At 38.0% G+C, this 15,197-nt stretch overlaps 1 protein-coding gene across 4 annotated transcripts in view; it reads right to left on the reverse strand.

Moving 5' to 3' along the window:
• Nucleotides 1-15,197, reverse strand: part of FAT3 (FAT atypical cadherin 3) — a 662,573-nt gene that overhangs the window by 317,443 nt on the left and 329,933 nt on the right. The window lies entirely within an intron of this gene.

Consider the following 15,197-nt stretch of genomic DNA (forward strand, 5'->3'; position numbering starts at 1 on the left):
TCCACATTATAAAAACCTTTCCAGTTAGTATCATTCAGAAACATTATTTTTAAAAAGTAATTCAGAGAAATAGGTTGCTGAAATACAGCCCATTTCTTAAAAGCATGATATTTCAGTGGATGAAAGTATGTTCCCCTCAAAAAAGAGTAAAAAAAAATTGCCATTTTTCAGACTCATTATTTGCAATTAACAGAGACTCATTTTAATCCATGGTTAGTACAGTTTAATAATCCTTGGTTCTGGGGATTTGGCAGAATTCCAAAAATTTAAATTTATTGACAAAAAGAACTAGAGGGTAACAAGGTAACTATTATCCTGGCCATGATTACTACTTGTTTCTTCTAGTTTTTATTTGAACATATTTTCAAACTTACAAAAAAATGGCAAGAAGAGTACAAAGCACTCTCAGAAATCCTTCACCTTTCACAATTTGACTAGTGGTCCTTTACAGAAGAACCCAACCTGGGATCCTCTGTGGCAGGGAGTGGTCACAAGGCTTTAGTGTTCCTTCAGTCACAACAGTCTTTAGTCCGCTTTGACTTTCACAGATTTAGTATTTTTTTTAAGACTGCAGGCTGTGCTCTAGGTACACTCATTTCTGCTGAGGCACCACTCCTCCTAGGACTTCTCACTGGGCAGGGCTATGGAATGTCTTTTATGTGAATACACACAGACATGCACATACCCTCGTACCTGTTATATATTTATTTCTATGGCTGAATGTATACTTTGACAATATACCAATAATGTTAACTTTCATAATTTATCTATGGAAGTTTATAATTTCTCTTTTTAAGCTAGTTGTACAAGAGATGTCTTTGATGAGACAACTATTTTCAGACACTAGTGAGCTTAGTAAAACTTTTTGGCTTTTTGGGAAGATTTTCATAGCTACGAATCCAGGCAAACGCACACTATGGGAAATCTGTTGTGTGGCTTTGTACATTTTATCTTTTTACTTTAAGATGTCCTGGCAAGAAGGTTGATGGTACAAATTACCGAATGTATAAAATTAAATTTATAGTCACCAATATTTGAAGCATTGAAAATGAAACTTATTATCACATCCAGCCCTAACTCCTTCTTGTCCCCCAACCCTCCATGTCTATACAACATCCACACTGTACAACAGGCTCTGGAACATCTTGGTTATCAAGAATTGGCAAATACTAATTAATTTCCCATTGTCCATAACTGCTTTAATCATTTCTGTCTTTTCTCTTCCCACAGGATGTTAGTTGTTTTTTTTGTTTTTGTTTTTTTTTTTTTTTTTTTTTAGCAGTTAGCATTTCTAAAATGAAAGCTTCTACACAAATACAAAGGGATATCATTTTAAATTACAAATCTCTAGCTCAAATAATCTAAGGAAATTCCACAGGCTATTCAAAACACAGCTCAAGGCAAAATACTGCCCTCCAGCTGAGATAATGACTTGATTTTCTACCAATCAGTTTTTTTTTCTTTTTCTTTTTTCCAATCTCTGAAAATGTTCTTCAGCATGTTTAGAAAATGAACTGGCCCCTAAAGAAATATTTTAATTTCTAAATAGTTAACATACAGATCTCAGTGAAGATCACAGACTATCAAAGAACGGAAATATATGCATTCCCCACTCCTTTTCTGCCATCACCATTATCTCATCAGTAGCATATTGAAGACCTCTGTTGCAATCTCCATTTCATATTCCTGGACATAACTGTTTCCAAAATAGATGGTACTAACATGGCCACAAAGTGAAACGCCAACGCAACATATGTTCTCACCTTTGGCTGTACGAGTGAGTTAAGGGGCATTTGGGCAATAAGATGAGAAGGTGGGAAAAGAGCTGCCAAATATGTTTCTTTAACCTCTCAGGAGACTTAGCTAAAATACCAACTCCAAAAAAAAAAAAAAAAGCTTTCTGTACCATGAAAACCACTTCAATAAATTCTGTGAGTTACAGTTAAATCATTATTTTTTAAGTGACTAAAATATAAGAACAAATCTTTGCAGAATTCAAGAAGCACCATTACAGTCAAGAAGCACCATTACAGTCACCAATGTTATTGCCAAAGCAAAGTCACTGTGCCCTGGGGAGCTGAAGTTATGCATGAACAGCTGATGGGATGAATGGGGCATCTGATCTGAAGCATCTGTAACAGGTACAATGGTAATAGTTGTCATCTATGGAGATTCATAAAAAGCCAAGACATGTTACTTCCCTTAATCTCAAAAACACAGAAATTTAGTGGTACTGAACATAATCTTTTAGACAAAGAAAGGAAGAATTGAGTTTATGAAACTTGCCTGAGGTCACACAGAAAGAATGTAAACCCTGCTCTATCTAAGGACAACCTTTGCATTGCCACAAGAACTTGCACTTGTCTTTGTTTAATACTAAAAGAAATTTAAGATGTCCACCTAGATGCTCCAATTCAAGTACTTCATCTGCTCCCTCTCTGGTTTTAATACACTATGCGAAACAATATTCTGCAGGCAAGTAGAGTCATGTACCCTCATCCCTAAAATCCTTCCCCATTAAAATGAAAGAAAGGTGCATCTGTTGTTTGGGAGGAAATCAAATTTTAAATAAATAGAATGTCAGCTCCACCAACATCAACTACAGTGACAATGGGGGTGTGTCCTGAGGTTTGGAGCTTTAGCGGCAGGGCTGGGTAAAGGGAGAAACTTTCCTGATAAAAGTTCATCAGAGAACTACTGGCAGAGAGAACAACAGAGTAGGAAGCAAGGCTTAGAATGGGAGGCAAGGAACCCAAAAAACCACATCATTTCTACTTTGTGGTTTCGCTAAGGTTCCTGGAGACAGATAACGTCAGGAATGTTATCTTAGGTTCGTTATATTTGAGCTATATATAGGTAGCTCACTTTAAGGGGCTACAGATCCATTTTTCCCCATTAGGTCTGGTTTCCACAGACCAAGATGATGCAGAACTTTGCACCAAATCCCTGCCTTCACCCAACAGAAAGGAGGGAAAGACAAAAAAAGGAGAAAGCTATCTTGTAAAGCTCCCTAGATTTTTCCTCTGTTCTTCTTCATTAATAGGTAAATGAATTTCTCTTTTCAAAGAGAATATTCCAAGTCCCCTCCCTTAATGGGAAAGGTCTGTGTAATGTTAATTAGATTCACTAAATGCAAAGATATTTTCTTTTAGACAAGGGAGCCTGAATTAAATTTAATTTAATGTAATTCTAAGAATTGAGTAGTTTTTTTGAAAAAAATACTCTGCAAAGTGCTAATGTAATTTCACTATAACAGTCTAATAAAGGAAATCAATATTTACAGAGGAGTATATTAAGTAAACACAAAACTGTTAAAAGAGTATTTAAAAGGACCTTATCATATACAATGTATTTTACCTTCACTGCTTCCTGTAGTACTTACAGTGACTAAGTTTTTGGCCCAGATTTTGCTTTTATGCTTAGAAGAGGTTCATCCCTATATTAAGATAATATTAAGAGTATTACATTTCCATAGGAACACTTTTACACTGTTGGTGGGAGTGTAAATTAGTCCAACCATTGTGGAAGACAGTGTGGTAATTCCTCAAGGACCCAGAAATAGAAATTCCATTTGACCCAGCAATCCCATTACTGGGTATAGATCCAAAGGAGTATAAATCATTCTATTATAAGGACACGTGCACACAAATGTTCATTGCAGCACTGTTTACAATAGCAAAGACCTGGAACCAACCCAAATGCCCATCGATGATAGACTGGACAGGGAAAATGTGGCATACATACACCATGGAATATTATGCAGCCATCAAAAATGATGAGTTTGTGTCCTTTGTAGGGACATGGATGAACCTGGAAACCATCATTCTCAGCAAATTGACAGAAGAGCAGAAGATCAAACACAGCATGTTCTCACTCATAGGTGGGTGTTGAACAATGAGAACACATGGACACAGGGAGGGGAGCACTACACACTGGTGTCTGTTGGGGGGAAATAGGGGAGGGACAGTAGGGGGGTGGGGAGCTGGAGAGAGATAGCAAGGGGAGAGATGCCAGATGTAGGTGATGGGGAGGAAGGCAGCAAATCACACTGCCACGTGTGTACCTATGCAACAATCTTGCATGTTCTTCACATGTACCCCAAAACCTAAAATGCAATAAAATAAATAAATGGGGGGAAAAAAAAGAGTATTACATTCCCAACTATTGGACAGGATCGTTATCTTAGCATCAGCAGATCTGAAGATGATCCAGAGGCTATGTAATTCACTCCTTTCAACAGACGAAATCTAGGCTGTCTCAAAGAATGCCATATCACAGTATGCAGCATCACACTTCACATACACCAAGCCAGGAATAGTGGTCAGAAAGCACATGCTTCTGCAGACCAGCAGATTTTAACTGAAGTCCAACTCTAGAAAAATTCTTCATTGCCTCTGAGCCTCAGTTTCCTTATCTATGAAATGCTGGATATAAGAAATAGCTACCTCTCAGAAATGTTATGTGAAGGACTGCTAGAATTATAAATTAGAATATAGGAGGTTCAGTTAAATTTCAGTTTCGGATACACAAAAAATAATTTTTAGGTTAATATTTTAGGATACTACAGGATGTTTTATTTGCATACTGTATTTTATTTAGCAATGTCAGAGACATTTGAACTGGAGCAACTCCATCTAAATAGGGGCTGGGTGAAATGAGGCTGAGACCTACTGGGCTGCATTCCCAGATGATTAAGGCATTCTAAGTCACAGGATGAGATAGGAGGCCAGCACAAGATACAGGTCATAAAGACCTTGCTGATAAAATAGGTTGCAGTAAAGGAGCCGGCCAAAACCCACCAAGACCAAGATGGCCAAGAGAGTGACCTCTGGTTGTCCTCACTGTTACACTCCCTCTAGTGCCATGACAGTAAACAGATGCCATGATAATGTCAGGAATTTACCCTTTATGGACTAAAAAAGGGAGGCATCAATAATTCACCCCTTGTTTGGCATATCATCAAGAAATAACCATAAAAATGGGTAACCAACAGCCCTCGGGGCTGCTCTGTCTGTGGTGTAGCCATTCTCTTATTCCTTTACTTTGTTAATAGACTTGGCTTTCACTTTCAATTTACTCTATGGATTTGCCCTAAATCTCTTCTTGTGCAAAATCCAAGAACCTTCTCTGTGAGTCTGGATTGGAGTGGGACACCCTTTCTGTAACAGCAACACTAGTGGTGTGGGTTAAATAACTTATGTACAGCATTTTATATCGTGTCTGGAATATACCAATATATGTATATGTGTATTTTCTGAGCAAGGTGCCATGACAAACAAGAAATTTATGGCATAATTCCCCCTGCCCTTGGGAGACCTTTATAAGCTAACTTGTAAGATGACACACCCATTCCTAGAACAATCAGAGGATAACAGTGAGTCAAGGCCAAACTCATAGGTCCTCTGTGTGCATAAGAAGAGGAAAAATCAGGTGATCTGAATTGTCACATAAAAACATCACAGAGATAGTATATCTTGAAGTGGGACCTAAAGGAACTGTTACCAAATAATAATAATAATAATAATAATAATAATAGGAGTAAGGATGTAGATATTCTGAATGAGGGACCATCTCAGTATAAGCGAAACCCCATGGGAGATGAGCCTGAGTCTGTCATCCTCAAGAGTCAGTAAGAACAGCCTCACAGCAAGGAGGGAGCTGTTGACAGGACATGGCAGAGAAGCTATCTAGACAGGGTAAAAGCAAGTCATGGAAGGCTCTGTATACTGGTGTAAGAAGGTGACTTACTACTTACACAGGAACCATAATTCCTCTCCCTGTAATGAAGATAGCAAAGCTCTGTACCCCTAGCAGGATCTGGAGTATGCTGGATAGGGAGGGCCAGACTTGTATTTGGGCTGTAACAAATGCCACAGAAGTACAGCCAAGAGTCAGTTCCTGGGTAGAAATGAAGTGGAAAATGAAGCCAACAGCTCAGGCGATGGCATGATAGAATTAGCCACAGAGGCTAAACCCAACTATGTGGAAATAAATAGGAATCTAGGAAGCCCAAAGCAAACTTGGGCGAATGGAATGAAACCAATGGTTGCAAAACTTTCATGAGCTGCTAAATTTTAACTCTGCTATTTAAAGAGAGCTTCCAAACTTGGCAGGAAAAGGTGATACTGCCAGGGAGGCCATATAAGCTCAGATGAGGTGGCTGGAACAGGGATTCAGCCACAGATCCCCAAGAGTAGGCCAGACCACAATGGCAAAAGTGGGGATGGTCAGAAACATTCAGTTTGAAGACATGAAACATGACTCTGGTGACATGGATAAAATGGAGGCAGGAGGTGACGCCAACTTAACAGATATTTAGTAAGTACTCAACATAAGCAAGATAACTAGGCTTTGCAGAGAAGGCAAGAATAAGTTAGACAACAACATCTTCAAAATGCTTCTGATCAGAAGGAGAAGGATTAAAGATAAGAGAGAGAACCAAATGATAAGTGCCAACAAAAGGGCACTAAGCAAACTGACACGGGTATGGCTCAGGTGGGAAACTATCTTACCAAATTGGAGGTGAGGGTGGGACTGGAGACAGGTTTTCTGAGTTGGAGCTTAAAAATGGGTAGGACTTTTGACAGGCACAGCTAGTGTTGGGAGAAGAACATTCCAAACATAGGTAATGTCAAAAAATCCTGGTGGCATCACTAGACAAAGTGGGACACTGGGTATGACACTGGGTGCAGGATATGCTGAAGCATCTAAGTAAGGATGTTCTGAAGCTGACTAGGAAAGCAAAACTGGAGTTAAATGAAAAGTAAGAGCTTCAGTAAAAGACATGAGTCATTGTTCATCCTCATCTATTCTTTTCCTTAACATCAAAAAAAACTTTTCAATTGTTTTGCATGCTAATTTAACAACAATAACAAAGACAAGATTATAAGCCAAGATACTTTACATGCCTTAAACAGTCCAAGCAGCCATCGAGCATGTAACATACCCTGAATAACTGTGTTTATGTAATATTCTAGCCTAAGCCAAATTATTAATTTACCCTATTGATATATTTAAAGCATATTAATCATTTAAAAATATTCAGGGATTATATAATCATTGCATTTTATACACTTTTGATATTTTTTAAAGGAGGCATCTAATTCTCTTTACCATTTGAGGTGCATCAGTGTTTCAGAAGGTGCTACAGTGTGGCTAATCCTACATCCTCTAATATCTTGTTATAACAGGTGCTGATTATAGGGAGATTTCTCTGATGCCAAAGCTAAGGTAGCCAGAATTTTGGAGCTATGAGAAGTAATCCTGGTATTTTGTTTTCTTTAAAGTGGAACATGAGCCTTTACTTAATATGCCCAATAGCATTTGATTCTGGTCCTGAAATAGTGCAGCCCTTCTAGTGATAGACTTCACATATTGAAGTACTCTGTCCCCAAATTTAATTATCTTACGGCATAACCACAATATATGATAGAATGTACCCTTTTATCCACAGCCTCCAGCAATTTGCTGAGATGGAAAGGTGGCCTATTATTGAATATATCTCCAGAAAAGAAAGAGATTCCATAAATTTAATCAATAGTACATTCCGGTAGCTTACAACCCTCAGAAGCATCACGGTCTCCCTTGGGCACTACCTATAATCCTCTGGTCATAATTTAATCCAATTTCTTTTCATTTTGTCCTCCAGTCACCATCTGCCTCTCATATTTCTCTCATCCTTCAGCTTTATCTTCTACTTTATTTTGTGCCTTCAACCTTTCCTTAACAGGTTCTGCTTCCTAATTCTTGAATCATTTCACCAGTCCACTCCTGGACTCTTCCAAATATTTCATTTGTTGTAGGATCCTGATGTAGCAGGTTAATAAGAACGGACCACTGATCTTTTATGTTACAAATTTTACTTTAAGATTAATCTGGATTTTAGCTTACAACACACTTAATGGAACTATAGATACCCATCTTGTTTTTCATAATGAACTGTCTTAGTGAAACTTACTCAGAAACATCCTTTTAAGGTAATACCATTTCAGTCACCAAGATAACAACTGTTTTTATTTTCATCAGTTTTTCATTCCTGTCAACTCCTCTGTCAACGCCACATACTTAATTACCTTTCCAGCATTGGGTTTTATGACATATTAGACGATTATAGGGAAAAATGTTACTTTGCCATGTACTTTTCTTCCAAAGAGCATAAAGCTTCTCTCATAAGTGATCTAATGTGTTCCTAAAACACTCATCTCTGAGAGATGGAAGGTTTTATTACCCCTTATTTTATAAACAGGGAGAGAGAGGCCTTGGAATATTATATGATTCAGGTGAGACAGACTGGTAAAACAGGGGTTAGCACTGGGATGCTTTTTCCAGCCTCTCCACTGCCTAATGCAGCTGGAAGATAGCACTGTTTAATAATTCTTTCAAATTTACAGCCCATTATCAAAACAGGAAATCTTTTTGGTGGATCAGTGTTGTGGGCAACAAGGCACAGTGCAAAGCCCACGTGGTACACAGTCTGAAGGCAAGGGTCACCACTTTTTAGATGTGTGACTTCCAGTAGATGATGTATGTTCTCTGGGTTTTTGTTTGGTAAAATGAGCATGATAATAATACGTGACCCGTGGGATCAAGTAGGGAATACAATAGAGTGTTTCCAAACTGGGCAGAGAAGCTGTCACTAAAAATGTGCAAACCACCCTCAAGTCCCTGAATTTTTAATGCATTATACAATTATTTAAAATCTTTTAACACACTCAAATCTGTTAATAAAGAGAGTCAAGTAATCCTGTGAATATTATTAATCGGTGTTGGTCAAAATACAATTTTAAAAACTCTTTAACATTTAAAACTCAAATTGTTACTTTCTGGAACTATTTCAGTATTTGTTTAATAATTTATTAGCCTACACATAACTTTTAAACACAACATGTAAAGAGTTTACATACTAGCTATGAGTCCTATCATACTGTGCATACTATAGGAACACTGGGTTTGTTGACTTATTTCTAATATATATTCGTTGTAAGTAATGTACTTTGCAGTGTGCATATTCTCTAGAGGTGTTTCTCCTCTTCTCTCTCTCCCTGTCTCTATCTTTATTATCTCTGTCTCAATCTCTCGCCCCCTTTTTTCTCACAAGGCATAATAGAAAGAAATAAAACAATCAAAAATTATATGTCACAAAAAGAAAAATAATTGCATATCACAAACAGATATGTTCTTTCATTTGGAATAGGACACGTATCTCCCAACACGCTGGTGCCCTGTGAATTTCTTCACTGAGCCCTAGGCTACCGGCCTGCAGAAATCTCAATGACATAATCTTACTTTTTTTTTCTAAAGCAGCTTTCCTTTCTTGAGGAGATTAAAAGTCTTATAGCACAGCAAGGTGACAATAGTTAATGTATATTTCAAAATAGGTAAAAGATATTACTTTGAATGTTTTCTTACAAATAAATGATAAACAGTTGAGGTGATGTATACGTAATTACCTTGATTTGATCATTCCACCATGTACACATGGATTGAAACATCATATTGTACCCTATAAATATATACAATTATTTGTCAATTAAAATTAATACTTAACAAGAAACAATAGGCTGGGCGTGATGGCTCACAACTGTGATTCCAGTACTTTGGGAGGCCGAGGTGGGTGGATTACCTGAGGTCAGGAGTTTGAGACCAGCCTGGTCAAAATGGTGAAACCCCATCTCTATTAAAAATACAAAAGTTAGTGTGGTGTGGTGGTGTGCACCTGTAATACCAGCTATTTGGGAGGCTGAGGCAGGAAAATTGCTTGAACCTGGGAGGTGGAGGTTGCAGTAAGCCATGATCACACCACTGTACTCCAGCCTGGGCAACAGAGCAATACTCTAAATCAAAACAAAAACACAAACAAAAAACAAAAACAACAAAAATCATAAATAAAAAGAAAAAATAAAACTACGACAATGCCTGGCATGTAATAGATTTTCAAAATATACTGAATGAATGAATGAATGAATTTAATGTCTATTTTGTGGTATAATATCCTATGATTCAAATATATACAGAAAAATAAACTGTTTACTATATAGTGAACTTTAAATATAACTTCTTATTCCTTGGTCTGTATGCTGTAACATTCCTGGTATCTAGCTCTCTTATGTGACTGCATATTGATATTTTTAAAAATATCTTCAGTGTACAAGCATGCTACTTTAATGGTTATAAAAAGCAAATCTAAGCTAAAGAAGAAAGTTTTTCTTTTTGTAAAGAAATCTCTTTTTCTACCATGTGCAGCAAGGTGGAATCGTTCTTTCCATCTTTCTCCCTTCTCTGTGTGACAAAGCTCCACTGATTGGAAACTTTGCCTTGAAGTTACTGCTGGCTTTCAGAGGAAGTATTCCACAGAGTATGCAAACAGTGTGCTTTGCCCAAATCTGTAATTGTTAGCATTTTATCACAGAGGCTAGAATTTGAATCGATTATCCAAATGGTAGGAAAGTGTTCCAAAGACTGTACTTACTGAAATATGAACAGCATACACATCTTGCTTGGGAAGGAATACGATCTGTAACACAGAACATTAACTCTCCTCTTGGACTGAAGGTTTATAAATTTACTTGTGATATAATCCACCTGTCTGTAAAAATGTCCTAAAGACCTCACTGCAAGACGCTATTTAATGACATAGTCAAGGTCATGTTAAGGTTGAGACCAACAAGTAATTAAAACCCAATCAAGTAACTAAATATTCTCTAGAAGTTAACTTCAAGGAGGCCTCTAATCACCAGAGAAAATGAATGCAGCTCTTTGACAAAGCTGGCACCTACACAGAGACTGTTCCTGCTTCGGGTTTACCCTTTATGGACTTGAAATCCTCCCTGAAGCAACTATTCTTAAGATTTGATCTGTTTCAGAATCCAGTCCCGGGTCTAAGCAACTGCCTACACTGGCAGAGATTATACTTCGGATCAGCACAGCACACATTTTTAAACTCCCAATTTACAATTCATTATATGACAGCTAATTATTAGATCAAAGTAATTAGTATGTAAACCTTAAACTAAGTATGGCACATTTGAATACAAGTTAAAAGGCAAGATCTCTGATACTTTTAAATTACTTTCTTTTATTCCAAACTCCATTTTTCCATTCCTAGTCCCAAAAAATAGAAAACAGTCCTGAAGGAAAGCCTTCCTCCTTCTGCCTATTAACTCACGTAGATTAAAAACAATTTAAAAAAATAGACGCTCTCAGGGAAGGGGGAGAGGAAGAAAGAAAGAAGTACACATTTATTCATGCTATCACTCCACTTAGAAGTGCCAAGTGTGGAGTTAGTATATGTGCTTATTATAACAACAAATCCATGAAGTAATAGTATCAGTCCCATTTGACAGATAAGGAAACTGAGGCTTAAGGAAATGTTAACATTGTCAAAGGGTGAACTTCCTCACACACGAAACAAATTCATTTACAAGGTCTTCAGAAAGGACATATATACTCTGCACTTAGATGACAAAGTTTAAGTTGTAAGAGACCTAATACAGAAATAATTTTAATACCAATTTGATTCATTTTGTAAACTTAACTAAGACCCGTATACAATGTATTATTATTGTTGCTGTTTCTGGGAAATCATTTACAATCCATTCATGTATTGTAGAAGTAGAAGTAGAAGATACCAACTGGGGTGGGGTGTGGTGAGCACTGCATAGGAAGCCAAGAGAACCGTACTGATTTTGTGTCTTTAGTGAGCCAGATAGCGGGTTGGCATCTACCTACAATGGCTCAATAATCCTGACATCACCTGCACGTAGTCTAATGCGTTGTTCCCCCTAATTCATGAAATAGCTAAAATATATTACTGAAACAACAGGACAACTAATTAATAAATGAAAAAAATTAAGATAAAGGAAAAATAACAAAAAGGACATTTGTTTTTAAAAAGTCAGCCATACAGCACAGTAATGTTTTGTGTGGCTGGGAACTTGAGCTCTGAAGCCATCAGCCCCGAATCGAAGTGCAGGCTAGCAGCTTTTAATTTCTATTCTTTAATAATGGTGGAACCTTGAGTTAATGAGGGAAACACTGGAAGCCTCAGTTTCCTTATGTGCAAAGTGCAGATGCTGAGAGCATCACTACCTCCATCCAGGGTTGCTGTAAGGTAAGCAGCCAAAAATGTACATTAAATGGTTAGCACAGTGCCTGCAATGCCGCAATGCTCCACAAATATTGGTTATCCATACTAAAAATAGCGAACAATACATAGTCCACGAAGGGGAGTGCCAAAGGCCCAGAACGTTTGTTTACTAGAAGCTCATCATGATTTGGCTCAACCTCAAACCCATTAAAGTTAGAGGCAAAACAATGTTTCCTAATTTACAGGTTGTATTAGAAGAAAACAAAGCAACCACTGAAGAAAAATATAGGTGCTTCCTCCCTCTGTTATTGAGACCGGTGAGCACATTTCCCATGCCGGGTTATATTATTCCCCATTTTATCCATGAAAAAATAAATGGTTAAGCCCCAGGTTCACAGGCACACAGAAGAGGCCAGGCAGGACACAAGCCTCCCTCCACTGGAGTCTGCTCCCCGATTAAGGCATTTGCGGCCGTGGAAAGATTTGAAGGGGACAGACTCACGGGAGAAGATACATCTGTCATCTCTGGCAGGCTCCATGAACATATTTCAGTCTCTTGAATGTTTGGTGTGGGATCGGGAGTTTAAGGTGGGGTTTTTATTTCCTGAAGCTGTTGCTACAGTATTATATCAGACATTTGTATTTAACTTTGGCCACCAAAAACCATAATGCTTCTAAACAGGTGTGTGGCACTGGACTGTGACAACCAGCTTCACCCACGTCTACACTATTTTCAGCCAGCATGAAGGCATAAATCAAACTTCTCTTCCCTTTTGAGGCCCTTGGGATGTTCGATGCATGTCAGCCTTGAGAAAATATATGTTTGCTGTTTTATTAAAATTGCCTTCGGAGGCACATGCCAGTTATAAGTTGTGGCTGAATGGAGAACCTTCATTTAGGTGATTTCAATTTTCTTTATTCATTTTTAAAAATTGACTAATATACTAGTTTCCTGGGTCTACCATTACAAATTACCACAAACCAAGTAGCTTCAAACAACATAAATTTATTTTCTCACAGTTCTGGAGGCCAGAAGCCCAAAACCAAGGTGTGGGCAGTATTGGTTCCCTCTGGAGGCTCTGAGGGAGAATCTGTCCCATGACTCTCTCCTACCTTTTGGCAGCTGCTGGCAACCCTTGGAATTCTATGGCTTGGACTCCCTAACTCTAACCTCTGCTTCTATCTTCACATGACCTTCTCCTCTCTGTCTGACTCTATGTCTTATCTTTTTCTGTGCGTTAGAAGGACACTCATCATTAGATTTACAGCCCATTTTAAAGAGAATGATATCATCTGAAGATCATTAACTTAATTACATCAGCAAAGACCCTAATTTCAAGTAAGGTTACATCCTCAGGTACCAGTAGTTGAAGCTTGGACATATCTTTTTGAAGCCACTATTCAGTCCACTACAACCAGTAATGACTGTGTTGTTTGCGTTCACATCCAATAAGAGAGAAAGCAGAGGGACGTTACTAGGGGTCACCAAGCGTCTTCCTCCTGGGATGTGGGGTGATCTCTTCAAGAGGCTTCCATAATTCCCAATCAGCATAACCATCCCCAGGGAGCCAGGATTAGCCACTGAAGCAGAGTTAGCCACTCCTTCAGTGTTATCCCACAGCACATCTATTTAAGTATTTATTACCCAAGATGGTAATTTAGATGATGCTTCCCTATTAGTCTGCTGGCTTATGAGAAATGGGCATCCTTTTTCATTGTTGTCCTGATAGCACCTGCAGAAGTCCTAAAACACAGTAATTTGCTAAATTAACACAGTTGAAGCTGCAGGGAAAGTGGAGAAAAATTAAAGAATACAGAATTGCAGATAGAAGATAAAATGGTTTCCTTCAATTTTGTACAATTCGTCACTGTTGCCCAAATCAAGCCATGATATTTCTCAATTTTGACGTGGCTATATTTCTAATAATCTGCCTTTTCTTTTTCACTTAAATTCTAGGCATAATCTTCTCCTGGGTTCAATTTTTAAAATTTGGTTAGCAAGATAATGCATGTTTTTCAGTCACCTCATGAGGAAATCAAATGCTTAAGTACTAAAACTTCAATGTATATTATGGAAGATGAAGGGTTCTGTTGTCATGGTAACCCAATAGGCTGAACAAGGAAAACTTACCCATTCAGCAGTTAGCTACTTCAATTAGTAACTAGTTAAAAGCACCTCAATGTACACAGTCATTTTAATTCTTTCATTCCTGTGAGATTTTTAATTTGTGTACCTCACCTGATGTGTTAGTGATTACAATAATGCATTGCTACATGTGATCTTCCATTTTATTAAGGTTGTAATACTGATATCTTTTTTTTAAGGCATGGACAGATATTAATAACCTACTCCAGTTGCACAGAGAGCAGCATTCTGACAAGAGTGTGGGTGAGAAAATCTCCACAAAATTATCCACAGTGTTTATTTCACTTGATTTTCCTCATCACATGTTCAGGCTTATCATTTCATCTGACTGACTTTAGGATGAATCTCTTCTCAGAATCTATCAGCTTTTGAGCATAATAATTATCCATGAAATTTGATGACAGAATGATATTGTAACTTAAGTGAATGTACATATATTGTAAATTATAGGTCCCCCAATAAGATCACTCAATTGAAGTTGTCATTCAGTGTCTTTTAGGGGCACAGCATTTCACCATAAGGTATACTGGGTGGTGAGCCCCATAAGGGCAGGGGCCATGTCTTTTTCACACTCACAGCAATCCCCAGTGAGTGCACATGGAGCACTCTGCTGCCAGCATCCAAATAAACAAAAGAGTATATGGTCAGGCACCTGTCAGGGCTGTAAGAACAATACTTCAGTTTAAAGATGAGGGTTCAAGCTCCCTTTCTATCCCCAAGTATGAGGCAGTGAAATGTTAAAGTTCTCTGATATTTTTAGAAGTGCAAAAATGCTGTATTCCTGAATGCCTTTGCATAGTCACCTAAGAAGAAAGAGGGGGAAAAAAAAAGCCAGGGTAGTGAGTAAAGAGCAATCAAGGCCAGGCGCAGTGGCTCACACCTGTAATCCCAGCACTTTGGGACACCAAGGTGGGCAGATCATGAGGTTAGGTGATCAAGGCTATCCTGGTTAACACAATGAAACCT

Source organism: Sapajus apella, unplaced genomic scaffold, assembly GCF_009761245.1.
Source record: "Sapajus apella isolate SASKATOON/1434 unplaced genomic scaffold, GSC_monkey_1.0 scaffold34, whole genome shotgun sequence".
In the NCBI taxonomy this organism is placed as follows: domain Eukaryota; kingdom Metazoa; phylum Chordata; class Mammalia; order Primates; family Cebidae; genus Sapajus; species Sapajus apella.